This window comes from Balaenoptera musculus, chromosome 13 (assembly GCF_009873245.2).
Source record: "Balaenoptera musculus isolate JJ_BM4_2016_0621 chromosome 13, mBalMus1.pri.v3, whole genome shotgun sequence".
NCBI lineage: Eukaryota > Metazoa > Chordata > Mammalia > Artiodactyla > Balaenopteridae > Balaenoptera > Balaenoptera musculus.
In genome coordinates, this window is record NC_045797.1 from 39,866,849 (window position 1) to 39,887,803 (window position 20,955).

Here is a 20,955-nt window from a genome sequence, read left to right on the forward strand (position 1 = left end):
GAGAGGATACAGTTCAGTCCGTAACATGGACTAATCTAGGTTTCACTAAGGAAATGGGCCCAGCTGAAGGATGGTGTTTGAGTTTATTTTTTTCCCCTAAATCTTACGAGGTAGGTATAGATTAGGGAGGATGAACCCACTTAAAAAAATACATAGAATATTTGCAGCATAATATTTGACGAGATTAAGATCATGTGGTATAACTAATAAGGCCACTGAAGACCAGATCTAGCAAACAGGTAAAGAACTATTAGACTAGTGTGAGCTGGGAATTCTGCCTAACAGAAAGACTGATGTTAAGTTCTTGGGAGGGTCGCCCCAAAGAGGAGAGCCCTAGTCTTGAAAGAGGTGAGTACTTCTGTGCCAAGTTAAGGAATAATCTATCTCTGATTTTGTCTGATGTAGAAATTGGCCATATTTTTTGGCAGTGCCGTCATCTGAGAGCTAACTTTTTCAAAATGTCTAGGAAAATGTAATACTTACCTACAAATGTGAATGCTGATGGAACCCTATTGCTGGCTAATTCCCATCAGAGGAAATAGCTACATATTTTAAAGATCTATGATTAGACCTTTAAAATTATCATTTCTATTAAAAGGCAGTTTATACCAGAGCTCTTGTTTGAACTAAAGGGAAAATCCTGTCTCTATACTGAGAGACTAATAATCTGGTGGGCCTTCTTATTTAATAGGAAGAATGAGGTTTGGGAAAACAGAAATAAAAGCACTTTTGGAAATCAGTTAGGTCTGGGAAATAATTTCCATTGTGATCCGTTGAATGGAAGTTGTGTGTTTGTTCACTTGGTGGATAGTTCATTTATAATCCTCCTACCTATGTACACAGACTACATTTGGGGTGTGTGTATGTGAATTTATATCTGTGTATGTGTGAAAGAGAGAGAGAAAGAGAGAGGAGAGGGAGAGAGAGAGATAGGGGCAAAAGAGAGAGAAGAAGTGAAAGAGAAGGAAATCAACGTATGAGTAGCATAATTTAGAAATTATCCTTTTTTAATAATATAGTTTGAAAAATAAGATAAACCTGGCGATGAGTTTTCTTTCTTATAGCCAGGTTTGTGTAAAAAAAAGGAAAAACTTTCTCATATACAAATGGAAATTCATGTATCATGCCCTCTGCAAATATAAGCAAGGTTGTGCACATATGTCCCAAATTAATTCTGAAGCAATTTCAGACCCAGATTTGTGTTAATGTATTTAGCAAATAATTAGTTGTCCATTCATTCATTAACAGCATATCTTAAAACTTCTTGCAAAACCCCACCTCCCCCCTTAACAAAGTGGCACTTCTAAGAAGCAGAAGGGATATAAAATGTGTCCGGTAAGATGGGAAAACAAATCAAAAGAAGAAAATTACATGTTAGTTGTAGAAGAACATTAGTCATAGAAATGGGATTTACAAAGAAACACTTTGCTTCCCTTTACCTTTTCACACAAAAAAGGGTGAAGTTGTGAATTGGAGCTGCATCAGTGGGTACTTTAGCATTTTATGATTCCAGTTTAGTATAATGCTTTTCTCTCTTGGACATTATAATTTTTCTTCCATTTTTAAAGTGCTTTATAGTTTTCTAAGCAGTTTCACATAGTGTAGTTCATTTGTGGAACTAATAGCATTTACGTGGGATAACAATATTCTAATAGAATTGTGCAATTCGCATAATGAGTTTAACTTGTTATTAAAATGAATGTCACTCGGATAAGATTGAAGGAGGAACCAGACTGGTCAAGTCTTGAGGTAAGTGCCAACTGTTCCTGATTTGTAAGAGGCAGGGGTCCACGTGTCCTTCTTCAGCCTGCTTGATTCTTTTCCTTTATTTGTACACCACCTTTCCTTTGTCTTCATTTTCAGTTAGCACAGAGGATGTCTTGGGGCAGGGAAAGTGAGAATCAAAGGGCTTAATATCCTGCTCTGTACCTACTAAGGGTATGAGAAATATATATTTATTTTTTATTCATTTTCATACATTTCATCAAAAATATTAAAATTGGGATCCAAATGAGTATAGTTGGCCACTTTTTAGTAGCTGGCATAAAGATTTGAAAATAGTATATGTAGAGGTTAACAGAAACCCAAAGCAGTGTTTAGAATGAGCTAATAGCATTTTACCCAATTAAAATGCACCTCTAGTCTTAGCATAGAGAGACTAGACAATACCTAGTGCAGAATCACCATGTCTATTCTTTCTTCACCTCTTCTCTGCTCAAACATTGATGGAGGCCTGGTTTTCCACCTTCAGAGCTTCATACCTCCTTAAAATCTTATTTTCGGTAAAAATGCAAAATCATCTAGGATGCGATAATTAACTGGATAGTTATCAATTTAAAGGTATTCTTGGAAAAAGGAATTGGAGGGTCTGGGGCAATAAAGAGGAAATGGGGGAGTGGAAGGTGAGAAATAAAATTACTTTGGATGAATATGACCATGGGTAAAACATTTTAACTTTCAAACAGGAAGGCTAAAGGCACAGATAGCTGTCCCCACTTCATATTTTCCTTAAGAGTTGTGACAGAGATTGCTGGGTTCCATTCTCATTTTTCCCTCTTACAAACATATCACTCATATTATTTTATGTGGGAATGTGCCCAGCTAAAAATCTGCATGGCCCAGCCACCCTTTCTCCTTCTTGTTTATATCAGCCTACAGTTTTTGCAATATAGTTAGACTTTCTGACCACAAGGAGTTGTAGAGAATGGAAGCTACATGCCAAGGATAGAGGGAAAAAACATGAAAGGAATCTGAGATACTTATGCTGTGTTGAACACCTCTTGTATTTGCCTATTATTCCAGCCACTGCTAGGGGACCAGCTTAGAATCTCTAATCACTGCCTTCACATGGGACACTAGTAGGAATGTCTTTGACATAATACTAAACACTAATCTAGAAATGTGAGTGGTAGTGTATACAGAGAGTTAACACATCTTGGAACTACCAAGTACCCTTACCAAAGGGAGGTGGGGGACAGGGAATCCATTGTCCTCTTTCCATCAGAAGATTCTGAAATGTATTTCATAAAGCTTCTCTAATAGCCCACGGAACACTGAAATAAGTAATCCATAGTGGTGATGTCTCGGTAAAACAACCCTGTATTGGCATTCTTTTCTCCTCCTGTATACTCCCTCTATACTCCAGTCCTGCCCATAAACAAATGACTTAACTTTTGCCTCAGACTTCTCTTTCCATAGATTCCAGGTAGCCACAGATAAAATCATTTAGTAATAAAACAGTCCTGAACTGCCTAACTCTGAACTTTTTTTTTCTCTGACAAGAGAGTTTTCAGCTCAAGAATTTCTATTTGTTCTTTTTTTGTAAAATACTTTATTTTAGAGTAGTTTTAGGTTCACAGTAAAATTGAGAAGGTACAGAGATTTTTCATATATGCCCTGCCCTCCTCAACATGTACAGCCTCCCCCATTAAACATCCTCTACCAGAATGGTACATTTGTTACCACTGATGAACCTATCCTGGCACATCTAATCACCCATGGTTCATAGTTTACCTTAGAGTTCACTCTTGGCGTTGTGCATTCTCTGGGTATGGACAAATGTATGATGACATGTATTCATCATTACAGTATCATGAAGAGTATTTTCACTGTCTTATAAATTCCCCACTCTCTACCTGCTCATTCCCTCCCAAACCCTGGTAACCACTGATGGTTTTAGTGTCTCTGTTGTTTTGCCTTTTCTAGAATGTCATATAGTTCAGATCATAGAGTGTGTAGCCTTCTTAATTGGCCTCTTTCACTTCGTAATATGCATTTAAGGTTGCTCCATGTCTTTTCATAGCCTGATAGCTCATTTCTTTTTCGTGTTGAATAATATTCCATGGTCTGAATGTACTAGTTTATTTATCCATTCACCTGCTGAAGGACGTCTTGATTGCTTCCAAGGTTTGGAAATTATGAATAAATCTGCCATAGACATCTGTGTTCTTGTGGAGACATTAGTTCCTTTTTATGATTTCTATTTCTAATTTATATTCTCTATTTAATGAGACATTATTCTTGTACTTTCCTTTAGTTCTTTAGTCATGGTTTTTTTTAGTTCTTTGGACGTATCTTATATAAAGTTTTTCTACTAAGTACAATTTCTAGTTTTCATGAGGACAGTTTCTGTTGACTGAATTTTTTACTGTGCATGGACCATACGTTCTTTTTTTAATTAATTTTTATTGGAGTATAGTTGATTTACAATGTTGTGTTAGTTTCTGCTGTATAGCAAAGTGAATCAGCTATATGTTCACTCTTTTTTAGATTCTTTTCCCATGTAGGTCATTACAGGGTATTGAGTAGAGTTCCCTGTGCTATACAGTAGGTCCTTATTAGTTATCTATTTTATATATAGTAGTATGTATATGTCAATCCCAATCTCCCAATTTATCCCCGCCCCCTTTCCCCAGGCCATATGTTCATGTTTCTCTGTATCTCTTGCAGTTTTGTTTGTTGAAAATTGAAAAGAAAAAATCTTTTTCAAATTTAAATAATAGCAACTTGGCAAATCAGATTTCCCCCTACCATCTTCAGATTTTGTTGTTACTGCTATTTGTTATTTTTGTAGCTGTTTGTTTAATTACTTTCCTTGACTAATTCTTTAGTATTCATATTATTTTTCATGTGTGGCCACTGAAACACCTGCATGGCTAGCTGATTGGCTGGCCTATTAAACAAATTACACTGAAATATCCTTAAGTATCTTGAACCAAGATACTGTTTTTAGAAGATGAACTTGAGAATAGTGAAATAAAGATAAGTCATGCAAGTTGGGGTTTCTAGGGAACTTTCAGACAGGTAACATATGACAATTATGTGGGTATGGAACTTTTGAGGAGGTCCAACCATTTTGTGTCCATGTCAGTGGCCCCTGGACTGTTAGGTTTTATAACTACTCTGATTGTGAGGACTTTTGCTTTCAAGGATTCTGTAGATCTGAAGAGAGAGTTTTGGGGAAATGACAAGTTAAAATGCCATAAAGTTTCCTGTTCTTACCATGGTCCAGCTATTTTTCCTAAATAGACACTTCTTAGATTGTTGCAAGGCTTTGGTTAATTTCTAAAATTCTGAAAATATTTATTTTACTATTTCTCCAGTACTCTCATTGCTTTCATAGAAGAATGGAATTTTGCAGGTCCTTACTCTGCCATTCAGGATACCCCCAGAATATTGTCTTAATTCAAGAATGAAGGGAAAACTGAAATATTCTCAGATGAAGGAAAACTAAGATAATTTGTCACCAAATGGACATTAGACATTTTTTCTCCTCTTGAGTTTTCTAAATTATTTTTTTTAATGTGGTCCTCAGTGTATGTAGAGGAAACATTTAAGACAATTATACAGTGAATGTGGGAAGGTAAAGAAATGTAAAGGGAGGTCACGTTTCTACACTTCACCCAAACTGATAAAATGATGACACAAGTAGACTCTGACAAGGTGTCTATATTTTGTAATACCTAGGACCATCACTTAAAAATGTAAAGAGATAATAAGCTCAAAGCTACTGTATATAAATCAAAATAGAGTTATAAAAATGTGTGATTATTCCATAAATAGATAAGAAAAAGAAATTAAACAAAAACAGAGGTAACAACTAGGGGGGAAAAGGCATACTTAAGCCCTAACATATCAATAATTACGTTAAATATAAAAGGTTTAAATATACCAATTAAAGGACAATGAGGGCAGGGTTGATTAAAAAATAACCTAGCTGTTGTTTATAAGAAATTTACTTCAGGGACTTCCCTGGTGGTGCAGTGGTTAAGAATCCGCCTGCCAATGCAGGGAACACAGGTTCAATCCCTGGTCCAGGAAGATCCCACATGCTGTGGAGCAACTAAGCCTGTGCACCACAACTACTGAGCCTGTGCTCTAGAGCCGCTACACCGCAACAAGAGAAGCCACTGCACTGAGAAGCCCACACACGGCAATGAAAGAGTAGCCCCCACTTGCCACAACTAGAGAGGAAGACCACGCAGAGCAACAAAGACCCAGTGCAACCAAAAAAAAAAAAAAGAAGAAATTTACTTCAAATACAGTGATATAGGTATATTGAAAATAAAAGGGTATAAAAAGATATATCATCCAAATATTAATAAAAAGAAAGCAGGGGTAGCTATATTAATATTATATAAAGTAGACTTCAGAACAAAGAAAATTGCCAGGGACATTACATACTAATTAATTGATCAGTGTATCAAGAAGATATATCAATTCTACGTGTGTATGCCCCAGACAAAAGAACTGAAAATATGTGAAGCAAAAACTGATAGAGCTGAAAGGAAAAGTAGACAAACCCACAGTTATCGTTGAAAATTTCAATATCCCTCTTTCAACCATTGATAATATGACTAGACAGAAAATCAGTAAGATTATAGATGATCTCAGTAAGATATCAATTCTAAGTGTGTATGCCCCAGACAAAAGAACTGAAAATATGTGAAGTAAAAACTGATAGAGCTGAAAGGAAAGGTAGACAAGCCCACAATTATAGTTGAAAATTTCAATATCTCTCTTCCAACCATTGATAATATGACTAGACAGAAAATCAGTAAGATTATAGATGATCTCACGGGATCTATTTGACATTTATAGAACATTTCAACCAAAACAACAGAATACACTTTCTTTTCAAATGCTTATGGAACATCTACTAAGGTAGATCATATCCTGGGCCATAAAACAATCTTAACACATTTAAAAGAATTGAAATCATACCAGTTGTGTTCTCTGACCATAGTACAATCAAATGAATAATCAATAGCAGAATTATAATAGGCAAGTCACCAAACTACTTGGAAGCTAAACAACACACTTCTAAGTTACTCAGGAGTCAAAGAGGAAGTCCTAAGGAGTATTAAAGAATTACATTGAACTAATGAAAATGAAAACACAGCATATCAAATTTTGTGATACACTGATGAAGTAGTGCTGAAAGGCAAATTTATAGCAGTAAATTATTACATTAGAAAAAGGAAAACTTTCAAATCAATAATCTAAGCTTCTGGCTCAAGAAAGTAGAAAAAAGAGCAAAATAAACGGAAGCAAAAAGAAGGAAGGAAATAATAAAGAGCAGAGATCAGATAAATTTAAAATACTAAAACACTGGACAAAGTCAATAAAACAGATAGCTGGGTTATTGGGGAAAAAATTGATAAAATTGACAATCCTTTAGCAATACTGACAAAAAAGAATGAGAACACAATTTGCCAATATCAAGAATGAAACAGGATGCATTATAACAGACACTTCAGACTTTACAATGATAATAAGGAAATAATACGACCAATTTACACATATAAATTTGAAAACTTTGGTGAATGTAGATGATCAATTTCTCAAAAGTACAAACTATTACAACTCACTCAACGTGCGACAGATAATTTGAATAGTCCTACAACTATTGAGAAAATTGAATTTGTAAGTTAAAGTCTTCTGAAGGAGGATTCTTGAGGCCTAGATGGTTTCATTGAAGAGGTCTAAGCTTTAAAGAAGAATTAGCACAAGTTCTACACAATATCTTCCAGGAGATAGAGGAGAAAACATTTCTCAACTCGCTTTGTGAAGCCACTCTTAGCTTGATACTAAAACCAGAAAGGGAGAGTACAAAAAATTTAACAGTAGAATTTATCAATGATATTAATACTGTTTTTTTTAAAAATACATGTATATCTATTGTAATTTGGCAAGTCTGATTAAGAAAAGAGTGACACTACATAAACATTTGATTTATGAAATGGGTTGTAATTACAGATGTGAAAGATATTTAAATAATTGCAAGAGCATACCATGAGCATATTTAAAGCATATTTAAGGCAACAATTATTCTGTTTATATGGATATTGTACACACACATATAACTGATGCAAGGAAAAGTGGAAACTTTGACTAAATTAATAACAAAGAAGGACACTGAAGGTCAGTCAACTCTGGATTTCCAATTCTGGTAATGATGAATAGGTAGTGTAATCGACTATCCTGTTGAAGAAAACCCTGAAAAATGTAGACGAAATTGTGTGTGTGTGTGTGTGTGTGTGTGTGTGTGTGTGTGTATGTATGCCTGAAGGCAGTGGAGAACTAGTAAGCCACTGACAACTTAACAGACCAAAACAAGAGAAGTCAGAAATATAGAGGTGAGCCCAGCACCTAGGGTCCTTTTTATTCCAGTGTATTTGCTGATACCTTATTCAGTGATCTGGAATGAGAACAAAGAATGGCAAATAACTAGAAGCTAAAAATAATTATTTAAAACTTTTATTCAAATGGCAGAATTAAACAATATAATCACCACAACTGAGAACTAATACACAGATTTAATAGCATATTAGATAGAGTTTAAAAGAGAAATAGGAAACTAGTACATAGTTAGATGAAAACTAGTACATAGTTAGATGGAAAAAGTCATAAATGCAGCAAAGAAAGACAAACTGAAGGAAAATACAAAAAGAGAGAAGAGAGATACAAAATGGGAGGTTTTAACATACATGCTAAGACATGTCCAGAAGAAAAGTAGAGAAACTTTAGAGAGAGTAATATTTGAAGAGGCAATACCTGAAATATAAATACAATTATGCATAGAGCTCTGTGAGTCTCAAGTAAAAGAAATTAAGAGAATATTAGACCTATCATATTAAAACTAGTGAAAACTAAGGACAAAGAATAAGATCCTAAAAGCAGCTGAGCAAAAGGACAGTTGCTCTCAAAGGACCCACAATTTGACTAACAGAAGACCTCACTACAGAAACGATGGAAGCCAGAAAACATTGAAATGATATCTTAGACATGCTGAAAGACAAAAATGGTTAACCTAGAATTTTATAACTAGTGAAATTATCCTTCAGAAATAAAGATATTTTAAGAAAAATACTAAAAAATATCATCTATAACAATAACACATTAAAAGAAATTTCAAAGGGCTAGGGTAAGGGCTACAAGGAAATTAAATGATTTAGTGTATGAAGAAAAGAGAAAAGTACAAAAAAGATAAACATATGGGTACATCTAAATGATATTGACTGAAAAATAAAATGAATTACATGTTTTTAGGGTTTAACACACACATGGAGAATCAAAATAGACAACAATAGCAGCTTATTAAATATAAAAATGGGAAATGGAGTTAGAGTGTTCTGAGGTGCTTAAAATGCCTGGGAAAAGATGGAAGTCTCATCTTGTATCAGTTTTTTATATGTCAAGAATTTATGCTCTAATCTCTAGTGTTATTATTAAAAATAAATATTAAAAGTAAACAATGTTAAGGTAATAGAGGAAAGAAATAAAATAGTTTCTAAAAAACTGTAAACCAAAATTAGGCAAAAAGGACAAAAATTCAAATAAGTGGGATGTACTTACAGCAAATAGTAAAATTTTATATTTGAAAACAACTTATGTTAACTATTACTTTAAATATAAATAGAGTAAATTCTCTCAAAAAGACAAAATTGTCAGCCTATGTAAAACACAAAAACCACCTAAATGCAAATTAAAAGAGACCTTAAGGACACAGAAAAGTGAAAATTAAAAGGATAGAAAGTACACACCAAGCAAACATTAACCAAAAGGCAGGTTGTGTAACTATATTATTATCAGACAAAGACTTCAAGGAAAAAATCATTAGTAGATATAAATAAGGACACTTTACAATGGCAAAAGTTTTAATTCATCAGGAAAGAATAATAATCCAAAATTTGTATATTCACCCAAAAAATAAATTCAAATGTATAAAACAAAAGTAACTGGCAAACTACTACCAAAAGTCCTAATAAATCTACAACCATAATGATACATTTTAACACATTTCTCCAAGATAACTGATAAAACTATGCAGAGAATAAAGCAGTAAGAAGAAAGAATATAGAATATTTGAATAACACAATTAACAAACATCATCTGACTGATAGAGAATACTGCAGATCCAACATCTGCAGAATATAAATTCATATGAGTTACATATGGAGCATTAACCAAAATAGATTATCTGTTGATTCATATAGAAAGTCTAAACAAATTTCAAAGGATTGTAGTCATGTTCTGTATATTCTCTGATCACAGAGTAAGTTAAGCAGGGAAGAGAAACCAAAAAGATAACTCATAAATTTTGTTTGGAAATTAAGAAGTATACTTACAAATATATTTTGAATCAAAAAAGAAATTACAGAGAAAATTATAAATTTATGAGTGATAATGAAAATACAACTTACAGATCACAGCTAAGGAAATTTAGAGAGATAGGTATAGAATTAGATGTATATACAAGAAGATAATAAAGATTAAAAAATGATGTGAGCATCCATCTAAAGAAATTAGGCAAAAAAGAACAGTGTGAAATCCAAAGAAAGTAGAAGGAATTAAATTATAAATATAGCAGAAATTAATGAAATAGAAGACAAACATGCAATAAAGCCAAATGTTAACTCTTTGAAATGTTTTGAAATGTTTCTAAAATTTATAAATTTCAGTTTTTAAATAAAACTGATGAGAGAGAGAGAGGGAGAGAATCAAAATCAGGAATGAGAAAAGGACATTGCTACAAATCTTACAAATACTATCATGCTTATATTATGAACAACTTTATAAAAATATAACATTAAATGCACAAATTCTTAGGGAAAATTGTTCTTACGAAACTGAGACTAAGTAGAAATAGAAGATTTAAATGTAAATAACTGTTAGACTACAAAAAATAAAATACACTCCATGGCCAGATGGTTTCATGAGTGAATTCTGCCAGTTATTTAAGGAGAAAAATCATGGCAATCTTACACATCTTCTTCCAGAGAATAGAAAACAAAAACAAAATTAGGGAATACTTCCAACTCAATTTATATGGTGAGCATAACCTTAGTACCAAAAATGACAAAGAATTACAAAAGGGACTCTAATAGGTCAATTTCTCTTATAAACATAGATGAAAATTTTTAAACAAAAAGAGCTAACTGAATGCAGCAATAAATAGAGATGGTCATTTTTCATGATCAAGTTGGTTTTATTCCAAAAATGCAAAGGTTAACATTAGAAAATTAATTACTATAGCTCACCACATCAACACAGTAGAGGAAAATAAAAACATTTTCAACAAATACAGAAAAGGCAATTTTAGAAACATTTGCTATTTATGATTAAAACAAACACCTAAGCAAAACATCTTAGCAAAATAGGAATAGAAAGGAACTATTTTCTTCTGATAAAATATAACTGTAAATAAACTTGTAGCAAATATCCTACTTAATGGTGAAATATTGAAAGGTTTCAAGATTGGGAATGATTCAAAGATGGCTCTACGAGTACTAGTCAGAATTTTACTGGAAGTCCTTTTCAGGGAAGTAAGATTTAAGAAGATACTAAAGAAATAAGAATTAAGTGAAAGAATTATAATTTTCATTGTTAAAGATATTATAATCATAAAAATCTGAAAGAATCAGATGAATTATTAGAATTAGTAAATGGGCATAGCAAAAGTAAAAAATCAATTATACTCCTGTGTACTAGTCTAAAAAGTTAGAAGAAAATGAAATACATCAGAAGAAACTATTTCAATGTATAAAAATATTTATTTAGAGCAAATGTAATGGAAGATGTATATAACTTCCACACAGAAAACTATAAAACAGTTTTGACAGAAAATGAAGAAGTTCTAAACAAATAAAGGAATGTTCATTGATTGGAAGACTCATTGTGAAAATATCATGTCTCCCGAAATAGATATTTAGATAGAATACAATCCCATACAAATTCTCCAATAGATAGTATTATGAAAATTAACAGGCTAATTTTAAAATTTGTATGGAAAAGGGCCAAGAATATTTGCTAGGACTTGTTCTATTAGATATCAAACTTACAATGAAGGTACAGTAATTAAAACAGTGTGGTATTGAAAAGTATACTTATGGAATAGAACAGATTCAGAAATAGACACACACATATATGGAGATGCAATTAATGATGGTACTCTTTATAGAAAAGTAGGAATAAACAGTTTTTTCACTAAATTTTGGAGGTCAACTGGCTATTCCTATAGGAAAAATAATACTATGAGGATTTGACCCTTATCTCACAGCAATAACAAAATTAACTTCAAGTAGGTTGTAGATTATAAAAATTCTAAAAAACATACAACCTCCTAACTCCAAATGGGATGGAGGCTTGAATGGACACTTCAAAAAGAGAATACATAAATTACCATAAACATATGCTCAAAAAAACAAAGATGCAAATTGAAATAACTGTGAGATATGTATTGGTATGTATTCTCTAGACTAATTAAAATTTAAAAGACACAGTGGAGATCTGTAGCAAAAATAGAGATTGTGGAGCACTGCTGCTGATCACTGTTGCTGGGAGTGTCAATATCACTGCTTGGCATTATCTACTAAAGCATTTCTACTCCTGAGATACCCAATAGAAATACATGCACATTATGCACCAAGAAATATCAAAGGGTGCCAATAGAAGCATGGTTTATAATAACCAAAACGTGAAACAACATATTAGATACCTAAAGAGTAATATATCTGTATAATGACATACAGAAATGAAATGGTTAGCGTATTGCTACATGTTGAAACGTGAATATTCACAAGCATATAATGTTGAGAAAAGGAAGTCGTACATGAAATGGGATACATACTATATGATTCCACTTATATTCAGTTCAAAAGCAAGGAAAACCAAATTATAATGTTCAAAATTAAGATATTGACTGCACCAGTCCCTCCCATCAGGAAACTTGCAAAAACCTCTTAGATAGCCTCATCCACCAGAGGGCAGACAGCAGAAGCAAGAAGAACTACAATCCTGCAGCCTGTGGAACAAAAACCACATTCACAGAAATAGACAAGATGAAAAGGCAGGGGGCTATGTACCAGATGAAGGAACAAGATAAAATCCCAGAAAAACAACTAAATGAAGTAGAGATAGGAAACCTTCCAGAAAAAGAATTGAGAATAATGATAGTGAAGATGATCCAGGACCTTGGGGAAAAAATGGAGGCAAAGATCGAGAAGATGCAAGAAATGTTTAACAAAGATCTAGAAGAATTAAAGAAGAAACAAACAGAGATGAACAACACAATAAATGAAATGAAAAATACACTAGAAGGAATCAATAGCAGAATAAGTGAGGCAGAAGAATGGATAAGTGACCTGGAAGACAGAATGGTGGAATTCACTGCTGCGGAACAGACTAAAGAAAAAAGAATGAAAAGAAATGAAGACAGCCTAAGAGAACTCTGGGAGAACATTAAATGCAAAAACATCTGTATCATAGGGAGAGAACGACCCAAGAAAATATTTGAAGAGATTATAGTCGAAAACTTCCCTAACATGGGAAAGGAAATAACCACCCAAGTCCAGGAAGTGCAGAGAGTCCCATACAGTATAAACCCAAGGAGAAACACGCCGAGACACATAGTAATCAAACTGGCAAAAATTAAAGACAAAGAAAATTTATTGGAAACAGCAAGGGAAAAATGACAACATACAAAGGAACTCTCATAAGGTTAACAGCTGATTTCTCAGCAGAAACTCTATAAGCCAGAAGGGAGTGGCATGATATACTTAAAGTAATGAAAGGGAAGAAACTACAACCAAGATTACTCTACCCCACAAGGATCTCATTCATATTCGATGGAGAAATCAAAAGCTTTACAGACAAGCAAAAGCTAAGAGAATTCAGTCCACCAAACCAGCTCTACAACAAATGCTAAAGGAACTTCTCTAAGTGGGAAGCAAAAGAGAAGAAAAGGACCTACAAAAACAAACCCAAAACAATTAAGAAAATGGTAATAGGAACATACATATCGATAATTACCTTCAATGTGAATGGATTAAATGCTCCAACCAAAAGACACAGGCTTGCCGAATGGATACAAAAACAAGACCCATATATGTGCTGTCTACAAGAGACCCATTTCAGACCTAGGGACACATTCAGACTGAAAGTGAGGGGATGGAAAAAGATATCCCATGCAAATGGAAATCAAAAGAAAGCTGTAGTAGCAATACTTAGATAAAATAGACTTTAAAATAAAGAATGTTACAAGAGACAAAGAAGGACACTACATAATGATCAAGGCATCAATCCAAGAAGAAGATATGACAATTATAAATATATATGCACCCAACATAGGAACACCTCAATACATAAGGAAACTACTAACAGCTATAAAAGAGGAAATCAACAGTCACACAGTAATAGTGGGGGACTTTAACACCTCACTTACACCAATGGACAGATCATCCAAACAGAAAATTAATAAGGAAACTCAAGCTTTAAATGACACAATAGACCAGATTGATTTAATTGATATTTATAGGACATTCCATCCAAAAATAGCAGATTACATTTTCTTCTCAAGTGCGCACGGAACATTCTCCAGGATACATCACATCTGGGTTCACAAATCAAGCCACAGTAAATTTAAGAAAATTGAAATCATATCACGCATCTTTTCTGACCACAACACTATGAGATTAGAAATCAATTACAGGGAAAAAAACGTAAAAAACACAAACACATGGAAGCTAAACAGTACGTTACTAAATAACCAAGAGATCACTGAAGAAATCAAAGAGGAAATAAAAAATTACCTAGAGACAGATGATAATGAAAACACAATGATCCAGAACCTATGGCATGCAGCAAAAGCAGTTATAAGAGGGAAGTTTATAGCTATACAAGCCTATCTAAAGAAACAAGAAAAATTTGAAATAAACAATCTAACCTTACATGTAAAGGAACTAGAGAAAGAAGAACAAACAAAACCCAAAGTTAGCAGAAGGAAAGAAATCATAAAGATCAGAGCAGAAATAAATGAAATAGAAACAAAGAAAACAATGGCAAAGATCAATAATACTAAAAGCTGGTTCTTTGAGAAGATACACAAAATTGATAAACCATTAGCCAGACTCATCAAGAAAAAGAGGGAGAGGACTCAAATCAATAAAATTAGAAATGAAGAAGGAGAAGTTACAACAGACACCGCAGAAATACAAAGCATCCTAAGAGACTACTACAAGCAACTCCATGCCAATAAAATGGACAACCTGGAAAAAACGGACAAATTCTTAGAAAGGTATAACCTTCCAAGACTGAACCAGGAAGCAATAGAAAATATGACCAGACCAATCACAAGTAATTAAATTGAAACTGTGACTAAAAATCTTCCACCAAGCAAAAGTCCCAGACCAGATGGCTTCACAAGTGAATTCTATCAAACGTTTAGAGAAGAGCTAACACCCATCCTTCTCAAACTCTTCCAAAAAATTGCAGAGGAAGGAACACTCCCAAACTCATTCTATGAGGCCACCATCACCCTGATACCAAAACCAGTGAAAGATACCACACACACAAAAAAATACAGACCAATATCACTGGTGAATATAGCTGCAAAAATCCTCAACTAAATACTAGGAAACAGAATCCAACAACACATTAAAAGGATCATACACCATGATCAAGTCGGATTTATCCCAAGGATGCAAGGATTCTTCAATATATGCAAATCAACCAATGTGATACACCATATTAACAAATTGAAGAAGAAAAACCATATGATCATCTCAATAGCTGCAGAAAAAGCTATTGACAAAATTCAACACCCATTTATGATAAAAACTCTCCAGAAAGTGGGCATAGATGGAACCTACCTCAACATAATAAAGGCCATATATGACAAACCCACAGCAAACATCATTCTCAATGGTGAAAAATGGAAAGCATTTCCTCTAAGATCAGGAACAAGACAAAGATGTCCACTCTCACCACTATTATTCAACATAGTTTTGGAAGTCCTAGCCACAGCAATCAGAGAAGAAAAAGAAATAAAAGTAATACAATTTGGAAAAGAAGAAATAAAACTGTCACTGTTTGCAGATGACATGATACTATACATAGAGAATCCTAGATATGCCATCAGAAAACTACTAGAGCTAATCAATGAATTTGGTAAAGTTGCAGGATACAAAATTAATGCACAGAAATCTCTTGCATTCCTATACACTAATGATGAAAAATCTGAAAGAGAAGTTAAGGAAACACTCCCATTTATCACTGCAACAAAAACAATAAAATACCTAGGAATAAACCTCCCTAGGGAGACAGAAGAACCACATGCAGAAAACTATAAGACACTGATGAAAGAAATTAAAGATGATACAAACAGATGGAGAGATATACCATGTTCTTGGATTGGAAGAATCAATATTGTGAAAATGACTATACTACCCAAAGCAATCTACAGATTCAGTGCAATCCCTATCAAATAACCAATGGCAGTTTTTACAGAACTAGAAGAAAAAATCTTAACATTTGTATGGAGACACAAAAGACCCCGAATAGCCAAAGCAGTCTTGAGGGAAAAAAACAGAGCTAGAGGAATCAGGCTCCCTGACTTCAGACTATACTACAAAGCTAAAGTAATCAAGACAATACGGTACTGGCACAAAAACGGAAATATAGATCAAGGGAACAGGATAGAAAGCGCAGAGATAAACCCACGCACCTATGGTCAACTAATCTATGACAAAGGAGGCAAGGATATACAATGGAGAAAAGACAGTCTCTTCATTAAGTGGTGCTGGGAAAACTGGACAGCTACATGTAAAAGAATGAAATTAGAACACTCCCTAACACCATACACAAAAATAAGCTCAAAATGGATTAGAGACTTAAATGTAAAGCCAGACACTATAAAACTCTTAGCGGAAAACATAGGAAGAACACTCTGTGACATAAGTCACAGCAAGATCTTTTTTGATCCACCTCCTAGAGTAATGGAAATAAAAACAAAAATAAACAAATGGGACCTAATGAAACTTAAAAGCTTTTGCAAAGCAAAGGAAACTACAAACAAGACAAGAAGACAACCCTCAGAATGGGAGAAAGTATTTGCAAACGATTCAGTGGACCAAGGATTAATCTCCAAAATATATAAACAGCTCATGCAGCTCAATATTAAAAAAACAAACAACCCAATGCAAAAATGGGCTGAAGACCTAAATAGACATTTCTCCAAAGAAGACATACAGATGGCCAAGAAGCACATGAAAAGCTGCTCAACATCGCTAATTATTAGAGAAATTTAAATCAAAACTACAATGCGGTATCATCTCACACCAGTTAGAATGGGCATCATCAGAGAATCTACAAACAACAAATGCTGGAGAGGGTATGGAGAAAAGGAAACCCTCTTGCACTGTTGGTGGGCATGTAAATTGATACAGCCACTATGGAGAACAGTATGGAGGTTCCTTAAAAAACTAAAAATAGAATTACCATATGACCCAGCAATCCCACTACTGTGCACATATCCAGAGAAAACCATTCAAAAAGACACATGCACCCCAATGTTCATTGCCGCACTATTTACAATAGCCAGGTCATGGAAGCAACCTAAATGCCCATCGACAGATGAATGGATAAAGAAGATGTGGTACATATATACAATGGAATATTACTCAGCCATAAAAAGGAACGAAATTGAGTCATTTGTAGAGACGTGGATGAATCTAGAGACTGTCATACAGAGTGAAGTCAGAAAGAGAAAAATAATATCGCATATTAACGCATATATATGGAACCTAGAAAAATGGTACAGATGAACTGGTTTTCAGGGCAGAAATTGAGACACAGATATAGAGAACAAACCTATGGACACCAAGGTGGGAAAGCCATGGCGGGTGGGGGTGGTGGTGTGATGAATTGGGCGATTGGGATTGACATGTATACACTGATGTGTATAAAATGGATGACTAATAAGAACCTGCTGTATAAAAGAATAAATTAAATAAAATTCAAAGAATAAATAAATAAATAAAATTTAAAAGAGTGGAAGAAAAGAAAAAAGATATTGATTGCCGTTGAAGAGGAAGAATAGTACAGTGATTGGAAAAAGGCATGGAAGGAGGTCATCTGGGTTCCTGGTAACAGTCTATCTCATGATCTAGATGGACATTACATGGGAGTTCACTTTGTGATAGTCATTGAGCTATAAACTATATTTTTGTACACTTCTCTATATTTTCTAATATCTGCATTATTTTAAAAGTGTTTAAATAGTCCATTATATTCCCCAAAGTCTCAAGGAAATCATACATTATAAAGGTATTCCAGAACCTAGAAAAAAAAATATTAAAGGAAACCTTCTCAATCTGTTCTATAATATTAGTACATTTAATTCCCAAACAAGAGAAAAACAATATAAAAAGCATACAGTGAACAAAACTAAAAAACAATCTTATTATTAAGCATAGATGCAAATGTAAGCGAATATATCAAAGATAACAAATGTATTCAATACAAGTACATTTTATCTAGTAATGGGTAATACTAAATCCTGAACAAGTAAGATATATCTCAGAAATGCAAGAACAATTTGATGTGAGAAAATCTATTCATATAATTAACAATTAATCAATTAAAAGAGAAACAATATATGATCTCAATAGAGAATAAAATATCTTTCATAAAAAATCAATACCCATTCTCATTAAATATTTGAAATAATAAAAGCACGAATTTTTTAAAGCAAATAAAAAGAAAGGCAATAAAGTTTTTGTAGAAGAAAATTTAGTACATTTTTTTAAAGTTTTGGAGTTGAGAAGGTTTTTTTGAGCCATAGAAAGGGAAAAAAACTCAGAATCTATAAAGGAAAGATTGATAGATTTTATAACATAAAAATTGAATCTTTTGTATGACAAAAGATTCCAGAGGCTAAGTGAAAAGGACAAATCACAGGCTGAGAAAAAATAACTGAAGCATATTAAAAAGAGCATGCAGGCTTCCCTGGTGGCACAGTGGTTAAGAATCTGCCTGCCAGTGCAAGGGACATGGGTTCGAGCCCTGGTCTGGGAAGATCCCACATGCTGCGGAGCAACTAGGCCCATGCGCCACAACTGCTGAGCCTGCGCTCTAGAGCCTGCGAGCCACAACTGCTGAGCCCACGTGCCACAACTACTGAAGCCCACGTGCCTAGAGCCAGTGCTCCACAAGAGAAGCCACCACAATGAGAAGCCCGCACACCGCAATGAAGAGTAGCCCCCGCTCGCCGCAACTAGAGAAAGCCCGCGTGCAGCAATGAAGACCCAACACAGCCAAAAAAAATTAATTAATTAATTAATTAAAGAAATAGGGGGGGAAAAAAAGAGCAAGCATTTTCTTTCTCCCTTCCTCCCTTCCTTCCTGTTGTGTGTAGGCGGCAGGGGGGTGGTGCGGGTAGACAAAAAATGACTCAACAGAGAAAGCAGGTATCTCAATACATTGTCCAGAAAATGAATAGTCAGTCCAACACAAGAACAATATGTTCAGATAATCAAAATGACACATAAATTGAAATAGACTTTACACCTTAAAAAAATCAGGAACATTCAAATGAAAAAAAAAAGACACTTTAAAGGATTAAAAACACATATAGTATTTGAGCTTATATAGAGAAATGCAAACCATCATACACTATTGGTAGTAATGTAAATTTATATAGTCTTTCTATGGGGGCAATTTGTCAGTTTCCATCAAAATTCCCATAGACTTTTCAGTATTTACTCTGAACAAGCAATGTTTGCAAAGAACACAAAGAAGCAGGTAAAAGGATGTTCATTGTGGCAAAGTTTTTTGGTAATAGAAAAACTGGGAGTAAAAGACCCTAATAAGTTTCAATAATCAAATATTCATCTGAATTAATTTATGTTATGGAAAACTATTCAGAAATCTAAAAGTATACGGTAGATTTACAAATACTGAAATAGATCTTTATAAGAATTAAGTCGAAACAAATTATATAACAGTATTGAGTTCTATCCCATTTATGTAAAAGTAAACCATTAATTTGTATATTAAACACACATATTTGAATATGAATTTTTTGTAAATGAATAGTAGAAAGTCAGCAAGATACAGTTCATTGATAACAGTTATAGCAATTGGTTCTATGGAGAGGAGTAATGTTGGGGATATGTGAAGTGAGATTTTTATTCTTTTATTCTATCTAGCTACATATTATTTCAATTTATAAAACAAATTTGTGTTTGTGCATTGTTTGTTTGATTAAAATATACTGTAACACTCACTTGTGTCAAGGTATATGGGTCTGTGGTTTTATCAGCCCCTCTGTGAGATTTTTCAGGAATGCAAATGCATGCTTTTCTGTTTCCCAACAAACCCTCTCTGGTATCAAATGATGAAACTCCAATCTGAAATATCAATTATAAGAAAAGGGTCTAATAGAAAAGAGTAGTAATAAAAAGTAGTAAAGAGTTGTAGTAACATAGGAAAAATGATTCACAATAGGTTATACCTTTCGGCTGAATTTAGTATTTGAGAACACAGAATACTGAGATTTTTTAATAGATTACTCTCTGAAAGATCTCTACCTAATATTTTGACGCAAAAACGACTCTATATTCTATGTGATATTTACTGCAGAACTGGGGACTTGCACAGGAACATTCCATCCTCCACCTCTTCATTCTCCACTTCCCTTATTATTCTGGTTAGATGGAGAGAGTATTGACTTCTGTTCCAAGCATATGTCTTTCTTAGTGGGACTCCCTTTCTGGGCCCTGGGGACCTTGAACAACTAGTTTGTGTGCCAGCAGTTCTGTATTTTTGGATGTTGAAAATTGATTTTCCTCCTTTTAGCAGGTGCAGTCTCCAAGTGAGCCTCTCCCCTCATGACCTGTGCAGATTATGCCATCAATAGAGGGAGAGGGGACAAAGAGGAACATTTGGAGCACTCAGCACACAACACCAAGGGGCCCCAGGAAGGCTTGCAGCAATGAGGGTGCACTAGGAAAAAGATAATAATAAACTTAGTTTAGAACTGTTTCCTTCTTGATACTTCCTGGACAAGTTCAGTATCTATATGCACTTTCTGGGATTATCTAAATGGATAGACTTTCATGCAGGGCTTATTATGGTCTGTACAGTTCTAAATGGATCATTTTTGTTAAACTTGAA